We start from the raw sequence: 15,150 nt of genomic DNA, 5'->3' as shown, positions 1-15,150 counted from the left end.
GGGAGGCCTGGCGCTGTGATTCATGGGGTCGCAAAGAGTTGGACAAGACTGAGCGACTGAACTGAACTGAACTGAACGTTTAATATGGGCTTCCCTCATATATCTCAGTCAGTAAAGAATCTGCCTGCAATGCAGGAGACCTGGGTTTGATTCCTGGGTTGAAAAGATTCCCTGGGGAAGGAAATGGCAACCTACTCCAGTGTTCTTGCCTGGAGAATCTCATGGACAGAGGAGCCTGGCAGGCTGTAGTCCACGGGGTCCACAAGAGTTGGACACAACTTAGTGACTAAACCAAACCAAAACTAATGTTTAATATATATGTATATATTAAGTATATGTATTAATGTATAATATATACATATATAACGGAGAAGGCAATGGCACCCCACTCCAGTGCTCTTGCCTGGAAAATCCCATGGATGGAGGAACCTGGTTGCAGTCCATGGGGTCATGAAGAGTCAGACATGACTGAGCAACTTCACTTTCACTTTTCACTTTCATGCATTGGAGAAGGAAATGGCAACCCACTCCAGTGTTCTTGCCTGGAGAATACCAGGGACGGGGGAGCCTGGTGGGCTGCCGTCTATGGGGTCGCACAGAGTCGAACATGACTGAAGTAACTTGGCAGCAGCAGCAGCAAGTGTATCTGTAGGATAACTTTCTAGAAAAACCCAGCAGACACCTCAGAAATAATGAAGGCAGAGTCCTATTTCCATCTACACCAAAATAAAGTCTAAATGTATTGAATTCTAAAAATAGTAGAAAAGAACATGAGAGAATGATTTACGAGTTTAGAGTCAGGAAGAACTTTCTAACAAAAATTCTGAAGCCATAAAGAGAAGATTGAAACCTGAGTTTAATTTTTTAAAAAATATCTGCATGGCAAATATGTCATAAAAGAAAAATATAAATGACCCATTGTACAAATGCATTTCTAATACATAAAATACAAAGAACTAAATTTCTTCCTATGTAAAGAGCTTTTGTAAGTTGGTAAAATCAAGCCCCTGTTGAAAAACGACCAAAGAATACAAACAAATAGAATATAGAATAGAAGAATAGAAATGGAAGAATACAGAATGGAAACACAAATATTAACAGCTTTAAACACATGAAACCATATGCATAAGGACAGAAATGCAAATCAAAATGAGGAGATGCCATCTTGCACTTATCAGATTGGCAAAGATCAACACATTGTGTTGATGAAGGTGTGGGGAACCAAGCAGGCTCACGGATTGTTGGTGACATGATAAACTGATACAGCCGCTATGGAAACCAATGTGGCAACAGCTATCAAAATTTCCAAAAGAAAGTTTGTGGAGTGTTTTGGCTTTAGGTGTTTTTTTTAAAAAATAAAATCTCTGTCTTTGAATTAGTCACGTGTGTATCAGTCAGGATCCCTTAAGAAACAGATGGCACAGTTTTTAAAGTGGAGACAGAAAAGAATTTCAATCCTGAAGGTGTGGGTAGGATTAAGGGAAATAATGAGGAGTGGGGATCACCCCATGGTGCTGGCATCCTGGATCTAGGGAACCTATCCTAGCAAGGACTAAGGTAGGGACGTTCAGAACCAAGTGAGTACTGTCACTTTAAGAGAGGGTTGCCTGGAACTTCCTGGTGGTCCAGTGGTAAAGAATCTGAATTCCAGGGTAGGGTACACCTGTTTGATCCCTGGTCATCCCTAGCTGGGAGCCAAAATCTCATATGCTGAGGGACTACTAAGCCCAGTCAGTCTAGAGCTTGTGTGCTGTAACAAGCAAAGCCTTTAAGCTGCAACTAGAGAATGTCCCAGTGCTGCAAAGGTGCCATAGAAAAGCATGGACCACTGTCAGACAGGGCTGGCAGGGTGGGATCCAGGAGAAAAATATCCCGGGCGCTTTCTGCTCATGCCTATTTTATGCAGGTGCCTGGTACTAAGTTCAATGGGAAATCAGAGGGCAACAAAGTCAGACTGATGCCATCCATAGAGGCCAGCCTGCTGGAACACAGAACAATAACAGATAGGTTTTGCTTTAATTCAGGAGGGTTAACTTGGGAGGGCAATGGGTGATTGTCATTCAGCTAATACATATCTTGTAATATCTCCAGGGCCTTCATTTTAACCTGCCTCCAAAAACACATTACCAATTTTTCTTCCAAAGTATTAACTTCTGTGTTCCCTTTCTTTTAGAATGGAACCCATAAATCAGTAAAATTTCCAATTCCTTTCTGGGACGGTATCTTTATGAAAATTATCTTCCTGAAGACGCTGGCTTTGCTTAATAAAGCTTAATTAACAGAAACCAATTAAAAGACAATGGCACCTAGAACCTGAAGGCGCTACTATAAGAAATAGTGTATTTAAAAAATAGAGTACATTTTACATACAGCAGGTTTTAACAAGTAAAATGTATGTTATGGGGACTTCCCTGGTGGTCTAGTGTTTAAGAATCTCCCTGCCAATACAGGGGACACAGGTTCAATCCCTCATCCAGGAAGATCCCATATGCCATGGTACAGCTAAGCCTGTGAGCAGCAGCTACTGAAGCCCTCGGGCCCAGAGCCTGTTCTCTGCAAGAAGAGAAGCCGCCACAGTCAGAAGCCTGCACAGGGCACAATGGAGAGAAGCCCCTGCTTGCTGCAACTAGAGAAAGTCCATGTGCAGCAACAAAGGCTCAGCGCAACCAAAATTAAATAAATTAATTAAAAATACAAGTTTAAAAATGTATGTTACATTTGGCCATGCCTCTCACGAAGGAAGATTCCACTTTCTGGTTTTCTTTTTTCCTTCCTTCCTTTCTTCCAACAGTGCCCCTCTTCCCCTCCAATCTACTTTTGATCAGATAAAATGAGTCCCTTAGATCAACCAGAGATTAACTCCAGAGATCCTGCTACTGGCTAATGTCTAACAATGTTAAAGACTGCTTTAGAGGGACTTCCCTAGCAGTCCAGTGGTTAAGGCAGTTAAGACTCTGAGCTTCCACTACAGAGGGCATGGGTTTGATCCTTGGTCATGGAACTAAGATTCCACATGCTGTGCAGGGAGGCAAAAAAAAAAAAAAAAAGTATCATTAAAAAAATTTTTTTTAAAAAGATTGCATTAAAGAGAAGGAGATGTTATTTAAATAGGTTTTTTTTTTTTTTGCCTATTTACAAAATATTTAATTTTCTTGAAATGTTATTTTGAAGAGTGGGGATGGCATTTCTTAGAGGTTTCCTAATTATAGGGAGACAGTTGCTTTCAGGTCTGGCAATATCAGGGGCCCTCTCTGGTCAACCCACCTTAAAGGGAAATGACTTAGTGAGGAAACAATACGTTTCAGTCCTAACAGTAGTTTATTCAAGAGTCAAAGCCCCATCTTGACTTTCTGTACTTTATCCCTTTGTATTCCTTCATGTGCTAACAAAGCATGTTTCCAGGGCTGGAGAAAATGTTTGTGCTGCGCTGTCACTTCAGTCGTGTCCGACTCTGTGACACTGTGCATTGTAGCCCGCCAGGCTCCTCTGTCCATGAACATTGGCAAGAATGTTGGAGTGTGTCGCCATGCCCTCCTCCAGGGGATTTTCCCAACCCAGGGATTGAATCCATGTCTCTTACATCTCCTGCATTAGCAAGTGAGTTCTTCACCACTAGTGCCACCTGGGAAACTCAGAGATGTTTGATTATAAGCAAATACTGTGCCATTAAAAAAAAAAAAAAGTACTTGTTTGTTTCTTTTTGGCTGCCTTGGGTCTTCATTGCTGTGCACAGGCTTTCTCTAGTTGTAGCTAGCAGGGTCTACTCTGTTGTGGTGCGTGGGCTCCTCGTTGTGGTGGCTTCTCTTGAAAAGCACAGGCTCTAGGGCACGAGGGCTCCAGCAGTGGCAGTTCACGGGCTCTAGAGTACAGACTCAGTGGGCTCAGTAGCCGTGGCGCACGGGGTTAGTTGCTCCAAGGCATGTGGGATCTTCCCCAACCAAGGATCAAACCCATGTCCCCTGCATTGGCAGGAGGATTCTTAACCACTGATCACCAGGGAAGTTCCTATGTCATTTTATATAAGAGACTTAAGCATCCACAGATTTGGGTACCCAAGGGGGTCTTGGAACCAATCCCTCATGGATACCAAGAGGCTATTGTATTCTGTTAGGCAAACAATAATAAGTGATGGAATAAATAAGTGATAAATAATAAATAAGTGATGATAGAACACATTCATTCAATTCATTGATGAGCCACTGGAATTTTATTCAGGTTATTCCTATATAAGTTCAGGTTGCTCGTTTCACTGCTCTGGGAAATATCATGTATGATACATTCATTTGGAGAAGGAAAAAAGAGTTCAGTTTGCCAGACAGGCGATATAGTCTAGTGGATTCAGAATTTGAATATTATTTCTGGCTCTGCTGCTGTCTTCCTTTATGACTAGGAGGAAAATCTCTGGGTGTTGCTAGTTTCGGTATCTGGGGATTGATAAGAAGATCACAAGCAGGGATGTTATAAGAGACTTCATTTCATGGGAAATTAAACAGAGCAAGTCTAATGAGACATGGGTTTATTAGTTATTTCTTTCTAGTGCTATTTTGTGTTTTAAGAAGACATTTAACACCTGAATACACTGAGTTTAAATGTATCATGCGAATGTTATTTCATTTGACCCTTGAAATTAACCCAGGAGGTCATTCAGAATACTGATGCAGTTTCACAGAAGAAACTGAAACACAGAAAGTTACTTTGTCTCAAAATGAGTGAGCAGGGACATCCCTGGTGGTGGTGGTTAAGATTTCGCCCTATGTTGCAGGGGTACAGGTTTAACCCCTGGTGGGGGAAATAAGATCCCATATGCCTTGTGGTCAAAAGCACAAAAAGCAGACAAAAAGCCAGAAGCAATATTATAACAAATTCAATAAAGATTTTAAAAAACAACAAAAAGCAAAACCCTAATGAGCACAAAAGCTCATTGGCCCAGGTTATTTGAATCCAGAGCCCTAATTCTTAGCTACTACAGTTGTTCCTGTCACCTGGGGACAGTGATAATGATGACCCACAGGAATAGGAGTATATATAAAAATCTTGATACACCAAAAATAGATTTTCAGAGCACCCTATGCAGGGGAGTTGGGAAGGGAGAGAAGAGGGGATGAGTAGGAAATCACCAATGCTAAGGTCTGAGAAGCATGTGATTAGGGACTGTGAGGACAGGCTGGAGAAGCCCCATGAGTAGTAAGCAAAACTGTCAATTTGAGAAAAAAGTGTTCCAGGTTTGATGCTTCCAGTTTTACGTTTGGAACCCAGATTTTGGTTTGTTTTTCTGTTTGTTTTGTGGTGAGTTTGTTTTGTTCTGTTTTTAAGATGCTTGTCACAGCTGAGTATCATTTCCTTGGATGGGAAATGACACTATATGAAGTTTCATTTATTTCTGAATCTGCCTGTATCCTCCCTACCTAAATTTACATTTTTTCACTACCCCAGCCCCTCCCACCTTTCTCATGGTTCCATCAGACTGCGTATGCAGTGCTGCTAAAATAACAGGCTTAGTCTTATCACTAGGCTTTACTCAGTCTCTCCCCACCTCACAGGTGTGTCCATGACCCTATCTTTGCATAATACTTTATTATTTAAAGTCCAGCATATGTCCCAGCTACTTTATAATGGCTTCTCATCCCACACGGAACACACCTTATCCTGACCTCCCATGAAGCTTAATGTTCCACTCATCTATTTCTTTGCTTAATTTTTGCACTCTGCTCAATTTATATGCTGTCTCCCAAACCAGATCAGATCTCATAAAAGACATGATGATTAATAGCACTGATGTCTGAGAAGCCATACAGCATTTGGCCAAATAGAAGCATATGAAATTTAGCTTAAAAAGTGACTTTTCCTAGTATGAAGATATTAACAATTAAACAATAAGCTTGTTTTTAGCATATATTTTATTATTATAAGCTTTGAAATAATACTGTCTCTTTTAGACTTTCATGGGCTTCACAGATTTTAAATATTTTGCAATGTCTACTTGATATTTCTGTTACAATTTTTAAATTTTAAATATTTACTAATAACCATGGTATGTACTCAACAACTTGTTTTGTACATTCTTTTCTAAGTGGAGAGATTCATTAAGCCAAGACAGCACAGAGCTGAATAGAAGTGGCAAAGAGAAGGAAAATTGGAATTGTCAATGGGGCTGCAGTTTGATATTTAGTGGTATCCCATTTTAAGTGTTAGTTGCTGGCTTGAAAATTCTTCAAGAAAGTCTTTGGCCAACAAGACAATTCATTTTCAATAAAAGACTTCCTTCCTACTTCATCGATGGAATTAAGGCAATACATCATGATTGTTTTTCCTGTTTTCAGACCTAACCCCATAAAAAGAAACAATGGTAACAAAAAAGCTGACTTTCCCTGATTAGAGAGTATATTCCAGATGATCTTTATTTTGTAGTAGCACTGGATGACGTGTTAGTGAGCACACCAGCATGGCACCCATCCTCTCCCAGTGGTTGCCGCATCCTGCTATGTACCTTTCCTCACGCCTCTAGGCCTGTGGGCCTGGCTGAACCCGGCAGGCAGGTGTAGCTGATGAGGGGCGCCCCTGGTCTCCAGCCTTTGTCTCTCACGCTGGTACCACTCTGAAGACGTTAGCTCCACCCACATCATCCGGTCCCGAGGGTCTCTCTCTCCATTCCGAGTTTTCAGAAGATGGTTCTTGGATGCTGGTGAAGTGAAAGTAAGGTGGTGAGTTTTCCCCAAACAAATAATTAAACTTTGGCTGATGGTGGCCCTTAGTCACTGAAGGTCAGGAAAATCTTCCTCTGAATGGGGCAAAAGCAACTCCAGCTGTTCCTACTCTGTTGTCGCCTCGTTCTAACTTTCAATTCAATGTGTCTGCTGTGAATGAGACAAACCTCCAAAATTGACATAAGGGGGTTCAGTGGAGCTCTTTGAAAGTTTGAAACACCTCTAGGAAAAAAACCCAAAACACTGAAAGAAACTGGGAGAAAAAGCTGAGTAGCTAAAAGTGATAAAGCTGGTTTCCCTTAAAATGTTACTTTGGAGATCCCAGAAGTGTTTTCTTTTGAAGGCTTTTGGATAGGTTAAAGCACTGAATTGTTGTTTCCAGTCTTGGCTATTTGGAATGTGTGTTAGGAGAATGTAATTTTGTGGTTTTGTTGACTGTAAGAATGTGGGAGCACCTGAGTTCTTGGAGTTAAGATTTACCATAGATTTTTTTCCTGGTCTCTGAGAAGAAAACCAGACTTCATATAATAAGAACTGAAACAGAAGAACACAGTTTTCAGAAGCATAATGTGTGACTGTGCTATTTCAGGAATTGTTCCAATATGAGATGTTTATAATAAGCTTGGTATGACCCAGCCGAGGAGCTTAATATAACAGGTTAACTGAGTGGTGGGAGGAGATGGTTCCAGCTTGCAATTATTAGTAATGAAAAAGGTTTGCAGATGACAGACTCACTGAGCATTTACTAAATCTGGGACTTGTGGTTTGCAAATCATTTTGATTAACAGCTGTTACCATGTATCTGGAGAGGGCAGGAAACGTGCTGCTATTTTATCACATTAAATACTAGTCAAAGAGAGACTAAAACAGTGTAATTTGGCAAAAATAAAATTTACTGATTGAGTAGAAATCCATGCTCTGCTCTCCCACTGGGCTGCTAAAGATGAGTTTCCCGGGAAACATCTCAGTGAACAGATGTTTCTTCTTATGCATTGATGAAGAGTTGACTGGCGTCTGATTGTTACTGAAGGACTCTTTTGGCAAAAGGAACCCCTTGTTTATCTATCTACATATGTAGATATAGCACATAAATAGTTGTATTTTTTACATACATTAATTAAGGGCTTTGCATTAATTAAGCCACCAAGTGGGACTCACTTGGGTGAGTCATGAAGGATTTCATAATTAAGTAACAAATGATTCTTAAGCCTACTTGATCTTAAGTTTCGAAGTTCAATGTTCAAGCAATAACTATTAATAAAGGGAGAAAAAATTTAAATGGTTGGTGAAGAAAAGATAATTACATTATCCACATAATCTTTCTTGAGTCAGAGTTTGATTCAGAAGGCTTCTTAAAATTCTTCAAGGATGCTATTTTTGTATCTCTGTATAAATCTTAATGTCTTTCTTTGAGAAGAAATCCAACTGTTTCTTAGTTATTGAAGAATATGGATATTGAAAACACCAATTATGCTCTAATATTATAAATTACTATGGAATAGGAGATATTATCTTTATTAGACATACATGGTGAATTTATTCTAGTCTACTGAAGACTGCTTTAGGAAGTCCAAACAGATAGGTTAGTGTGGGACTCTGTAGTTACATCACTGTTGAAAATCACCTTACTTTAGATAAGAAACCATATTTGTTTTATAGATGTTGCTATGCATCAGAGGCTTTTAATTATTGCTTTATAGTTTTAGATCAGAGAGATGATTGGAAAGTGTTGATTTAAGACCTTGAATAGGTACAAGGCAATTCAGGCAATAATAATAATGAGACTCATTCTAGAAAGGAGGCAATGGGTCATAAGTCAAACAATAGGAGAAATAAATAAAATTAGTGAAATAACTTGTTTGGGTAATCTCTAATATTATTTTATATTACATTTATCTAATGTAAACTCAGAAATATGCTGTAGGAATATATATCTGGATATAAATGTAAATATATAGATATAGGGAATGGCATCCAGTCCCATCTCTTCATGGCAAATAGACGGGAAACAATGGAAACAGTGACAGAATTTATTATTTTGGGCTCCAAAATCACTGCAGATGGTGACTGTAGCCATGAAATTAAAAGATGCTTGCTCCTTGGAGGAAAAGCTATGACCAACCTACACAGCATATTAAAAAGCAGAGACATTACTTTGCCAACAAAGGTCCATCTAGTCAAAGCTATGGTTTTTCCAGTTGTCATGTATGGATGTGAGAGTTGGACTATAAAGAAAGCTGAGCACTGAAGACCTGATGCTTTTGAACTGTGGTGTTGGAGAAGACTTTTGAGAGTCCCTTGGACTGCAAGGAGATCAAACCAATCAATCCTACAGGAAATCAGTCCTGAATATTCATTAGAAGGACTGATGCTGAAGCTGAAGCTCCAGTACTTTGGCCGCCTGATGCAAAGAACTGATTCATTTGAAAAGACCCTGATGCTGGGAAAGATTGAAGGTGGAAGGAGAAGGGGACCACAGAGGATGAGATGGTTGAATGGTGTCACCGAAGCGATGGACATGAGTTTAAGTAGGCTCCAGGAGATGGTGATAGACAGGGGAGCCTGGTGTGGGCAGTCCATGGGGTCCCAAAGAGACATGACTGAGCAACTGAACTGAACTGAGGGAGTGGAAAAGGGATTTTTGAGTCCGCTTCTTAATTTTCTGTACACAACCTTAGATTTAGCAAACAATATGTATAACATTATGCATAGCACATGCCACAGAATAGATGCTCCAATTTTTCCCTATCCTTAACTCCCAAACTAGAATAACCCCTATTATATTCTCTCACAGCCCTGGCACTTTTCTTTCCTAGTATGTAATTATTTATTATTCTAGGCTTTAGGGCTGCTAGATTTAGCTAGTTAGAACTGCCAGATGCCCAGAGAAATTTGAGTTTTAGATAACAGATAATTTTTCAGTATAAGTTTTTCCTGTGCAACTTTTTGATGCACACGATGTACTTATACTAAAAATATTAGCCATTGTTTATTGGAAATTCAAGTTTTATTTGGCATCCTGGGTCTTTTTTTGGCTGCATTGGATCTTAGTTGTGGAGCATGAGCTCTAGCAGTGGCATGCAAGCTTACTTGTCCTGTGGCATGTGGGGTGTTAGTTCCCTGACCAGGGATCAATCCCTAGTCTCCTGCACTGGAAGGCAAATTCTTGCATGCTGGACCACCAGGGAAGTCCTGGGCATCCTAGATTTAATCTGGCAGTCTTAGTAGCGTCCTTCTTCACATGTGCATCTCTCACAGACCAAAAGTTTTAGGAGAGCAGATATTCTGTTTTGCTCATGATTGTACCCCCTGTTTCTACTAGGTTTAGCACATTTTGGGGTAGTTAATGGATATTGATTGAATGCCTAAAAGGATGAGTGGTATAGAGTACAACGAAGGTTCAGAGAATTTAAAAATAAACCAATGGAATTTCTACAGGTGTACCATTTTTACATAGTTAGTATTTAGTCAACAAAACATATAAATAAGGAAATTCTTTGTAAAAGACAGACTCCAAGCACCTGATTCTACAAGTACATTTAACCTTCAGTTTTTAATTTTCAGTTAGCACTCTTTCAAAGACAATTACTGAAAGCAAGTCAGACTTGTATTTTTCAGTGTTATGGCAGATTGCAGTGGATCTAAAACTTAAAAAAAAATTTTTTTTTTGGACAGGATGGACAGGAGATATTTCCACGCCATATATGGAGAAAGTGGCACAAATTTTGAAATCTTGATCATCACATCTTATTGAACTCCCACAAATGTTCTGCTCTATATTAGAAAAAGCAAAACAAGTTAATCTTGTGAAGCTCTGTTAGCTCATGAAGAGCCTTAAGTATGCTTTTTCTAAGGTTTGGTTTAATAAACCACGGAGCAGGGCTTGCTTAGGTGAGTCATGGAAGTTTAGGAAACAGATGGTAGGAGGAGAAAAATGCCTCAGCAAAGCAAACAAAAATGTGATGTCTTATATGCTAGGAACATTCATCTGGGCCCATCACAGATGCCCACAAGTGAAGCCTTTCACTAAGGCCTGAACAGCAACCCACACTGAGGTTCACAGATGTTCCAATGGAGACTGATGGGTCTGGGAGTCTGAGGTTCCAGTTCTAGGGCTTCTAGTAGCCCCAGGCTCAACCTGTCCCTTGATTCACTGGCTGTAGAAGAGAAAAATAGTCACAGTACATTGAGAACACTGACAGATACTTCATTGTTGTTCAGTCGCTTAGTTGGGTCTGACTCTGTGCAACCCCATGGACTGTAGCACACCAGGCTCCTCTGTCCACTTTCTCCCAGAGTTTGCTCAAATCCATGTCCATTGAGTCGGTGATGCTAGCTAATCATCTCATCCTCTGCCGTCCCCTTCTCCTTTTGCCTTCAATCTTTGCCAGTATCAAGATCTTTTTCAATGAGTCAGCTCTTCACATCAGGTGGCCTAAGTATTGGAGCTTCAGCATCAGTCCTTCCAGTGAATATTCAGGGTTGATTTCCTTTAGGATTGACTGATTTAATCTCCTTTCAGTTCAAGGGATTCTCAAGAGTCTTCTCCAGCACCACAGTTTGAAAGGATCAATACTTCAGTACTCAGCTTTCTTTATGGTACAGATCTCACATCCGCACATGACTACTGGAAAAACCAGAGCTTTGACTATATGGACATTTATTGGCCAAGTGATGTTTCTGCTTTTTTTTTTTTTTTTTTCACTTTTATTTGCATTTATTTTTTGCCGCATTTATTCCCGGGCCATAAGTTTTTGTTTCTTCAGTTTCTTCTGGGATCTCTTTTTCTTCTGTGCAACATCCTCTTCTGGTTTAGGAACAATCTGTTCTTTTCAGTAAGGATCATCTCATTGTGGCAGGGAGAGCTCATGTAGGGGTTGATCCGACCGTGAGCTCTGTAAGTCCTGCGCTGCATCTTGGGGGCTTTGTTCACTTGGATGTGCTCAATGACCAGAGAATCTACATCTAAGCCCTTAAGTTCAGCATTACTGTCTGCATTTTTGAGCATGTGTAGTAAAAATTCAGCACTCTTTTTGGGCCACTGACCCTGAGTCCAGCCCCACTGTTTGGCCTGTGCACACCTGCCAACTCCACCGTTGTAATGACGGAACGGCACACACTGCTTCTTTAACGTGACGTCCTTCAGATACTTGGTGGCTTTTCGGATATGCATACCCTTTATGGCCTGGGCGGTTTCACGAGTGTTCTTAAAGTATACATGAAGATTTGAACCTCTTGATTTGCATGCTAAAAAATACCGGAAAAAATTTTTTGGGGTTAATCTTGGTATCTGGGTCCCTCATACTCCAAAATAAGAAGTGTTGCTTGCTGACTTACATTTTATGGGGTTTTCTGGGTCAAGTGAATAGCGCACCATTTTTAGGGGTCACCTCAGGCCGCTTACCAGAAAAGGAAGCTGTTTCTGCTTTTTAATACATTGTTTAGGTTTGTCATAGCTTTCCTTCCAAGGAGCAAACATCTTTTAATTTCATGGCTGCAGTCTCCATCTATAGTGATTTTGAAGCCCAAGCAAAGAATATCACTGCTTCTCACTTTCCCCCCTTCTATTTGCCATGAGGGATGGGACCAGCTTCTATCTTAGTTTTTTGAATGGTGAGTCTTTAAGGAGGTCATTAATCGACATGGGGAAGTCTGACGGCTCCTGCCGTGTCCCCACCACAGTCAGCTGTAGGTTTGGAATGCGTTGTATTCCCAGGCAGGCTCTCTTCTGTCATTACCATTGCTTCACTTCCAACCTCCTAGCTGAGCAATGAGAAGCTCCCATTTGGCCAGGGGAAATTTTCCAGAAAGAGTGGTAGCTACAAGTCTTTGAGAGCCAACACTCACTACAGCTAGGGAACAAGTCCACAAGCTTTGCGGATTATCAATGCTGCCAACAGCAATGTATTGAGTATATAAAAGAAAATCACACCATGGCTTTTGTATACAAGAATTAAAAACATTTTTGAGGAGGCAGTGAGTAAACAGATTTAAAACAGCCCAAGAATAGAAGGCAAAATCTAATTAAATGACAGAGTATACAGTACAATTATACATTCTTGGAGAGAACAGAAAGAAAGCTTGAGTCAAGTGCATATACACTTACTCCCGAATTTCAATAGGAGAATGTGTTTTAGGCTTGACATTGAAAGATCAGCCTTGAATAGAAGAAAAGGAGTGGATTGCAGAGTGACAGCATAAAGATTCAAAGATGATTGTTACCTTAAATGGTGAAGGTTTCTGTTGATGGAAACGTCATCAGCTGGAACTGGTGGCTATTATCTTGAGGTACAATGAACCAGACTGAGTTAAGATTTGGAGCATCTTCTTCCTAGTCTTTCTAAATGCCCCTTTGTTCATTTTCTGTTAGGGGACTTTTTAAAAAAATAACCACAAATAGAAGCTTTTTAAAAAATTTTATTTATTTTAATTGGAGGTTAATTACTTTATAATATTTTAGTGGGTTTAGCCGTACATTGACATGAATCAGCCATGGGTGTACATGTGTTCCCTATACTGAACCCCCCTCCCACCTCCCTCCTCATCCCATCCCTCAGGGTCATCCCAGTGCACCAGCCCTGAGCACCCTGTCTCATGCATCGAACCTGGACTGGCGATCCATTTCACATGTAGTAATACACATGTTTCAATGCTATTCTCTCAAATCATCCCACCCTCGCCTTCTGCCGCAGAGTCCAAAAGTCTGTTCTTTACATTTGTGTCTCTTTCGCCATCTCGCATATAGGGTCATTGTTACCATCTTTCTAAATTCCATATACATGTGTTAATATCCTGTATGGGTATCTTTCTTTCTAACTTACTTCACTCTATACAATAGGCTCCAGTTTCATCCACCTCATTAGGACACGACTGAGTGACTTCACTTTCACTTTTCACTTTCATGCATTGGAGAGGGAAATGGCAACCCACTCATCTATGGGGTCGCACAGAGTCCAACACAACTGAAGCGACTTAGCAGCAACAGCAGCAGCAGCAGAAAATAGACGTTTTTGTTAAGGTTCTAGAAATAATAACTTTCAAACTCTTTGTAACTATTCAACCATTTATAACTATTCAATTTATTGTAACTCTTTGCATAGATTAAATGTTAGCAGCTTAGGCATAATTTTGGATTTATTTCCAAGTTCTGTAGTTGCTGTCTTATAAGAAGTTGAGATCATGTTTTTTAAAGGTCATATATGCTACCGTTAAACAAAATTCTGCTGAAGTCAAGACACTCCTTGGCACAGATCTTAGAGATGTGACCACCAGCAAGTTACTTTATCTTTTTGAACCTTAATTTTATTATCTGTGAAAAGGGGGTATTTCTACACATCTGACAGGGCTTGTGTGAAGTTTGGACATTAAATATACAAGATACGTAATAAAAGATATTTATTAAGTTCTCAATAGATAAAATCAGAGTAGGTACTCAAATGGGAGCTTTCATATTGTCACTATCATCATGTTTGATGTATAAATGAAGAGCAATGTTGTCTACCCTCTCAAGCAAGACTGCATGGGTTCAAATGTGGACTCCAGCACTTATCTAAGGTGACTTTGGGTGTGTCCCTTAATCTCTTTGTGCCTGAAAAAGGAGATAATAGCAATACTTGCCTCATAGAGTTGTTTTAAGATGCAAAGAGTTGATACATACAAAGAACTTACTACTATGCCTGGGTCATGGGAAATACTTCCTATTTGTTAGCTATTATTTCTAGAAATTTGAGTCTCAAAGTTAAACGTGGAAATCTGTTTAAAGCAATTGTTTAAATAACAAAGACCTACTGTATAGCTCAGGGAACTATATTCAATGTATTATAATAACCTATAATGGAAAAGAATCTGATAAAGAACATCTGATATATTTTAAGTTGGCCAAAAAGTTCATTTGGATTTTTCTGTAAGATGTTACAGAGACACCTGAATGAATTACTTATTTGTTTATTTGTTTTTGGTTGTGCTGGTCTTCGTTTCTGCATGCGGGCTTTTCTCTAGTTGTTGCGAGCAGGGGCTACTCTCTGGTTCAGTGCTTGGGCTTCCCATTGGCGTGGCTGCTTCTGTTGTGGAGCACAGGCCCTAGGGTGTGTGGGCTCAGTAGCTGTGGTTCCTGGCCTCTAGAGCCCAGGCTCCATAGTTGTGGTGCACGGGCTTAGTTGCTCTGTGACATGTGGAATCTTTCCGGGCCAGGGATTGAACCTGTGTCTCCTGCAGGTGGATTCTTTATCACTGAGTCACCAGGGAAGCCGCCAAACAAACTTTCTGGCCAACCCAATGTATGTATAACTGCACCGTGTTGCTGTCCACTTGGAACTGACACAACATTGTAAATCAACAATACTCTGTTTTTTTAAAGCAACTGTTTTAAAGACAGTGGTTTAAAGACATCTTGATCCCCCCAAAGTTGGTTTGGGAATAAATAGCCTATTGCTCCATTATTGTTAGG

At 40.1% G+C, this 15,150-nt stretch overlaps 1 protein-coding gene and 1 pseudogene across 1 annotated transcript in view; one reads left to right on the top strand and one right to left on the bottom strand.

Annotated features, from left to right (window-relative positions):
- The first annotated feature begins 6,647 nt into the window (after window positions 1-6,647).
- Window positions 6,648-15,150, top strand: part of IRAG2 (inositol 1,4,5-triphosphate receptor associated 2) — a 112,035-nt gene continuing 103,532 nt past the window's right edge. Inside the window, exon 1 of the mRNA XM_027967817.3 lies at window positions 6,648-6,701. The gene's annotated coding sequence lies outside the window, so the exon portion shown is untranslated. The remainder of the gene's footprint in view (window positions 6,702-15,150) is intronic.
- LOC101115109 (large ribosomal subunit protein uL22-like) lies at window positions 11,416-12,116 on the bottom strand (annotated as a pseudogene).

Source organism: Ovis aries, chromosome 3 (assembly GCF_016772045.2).
Source record: "Ovis aries strain OAR_USU_Benz2616 breed Rambouillet chromosome 3, ARS-UI_Ramb_v3.0, whole genome shotgun sequence".
NCBI lineage: Eukaryota > Metazoa > Chordata > Mammalia > Artiodactyla > Bovidae > Ovis > Ovis aries.
This window is presented reverse-complemented; position numbering and strand designations above follow the sequence as displayed.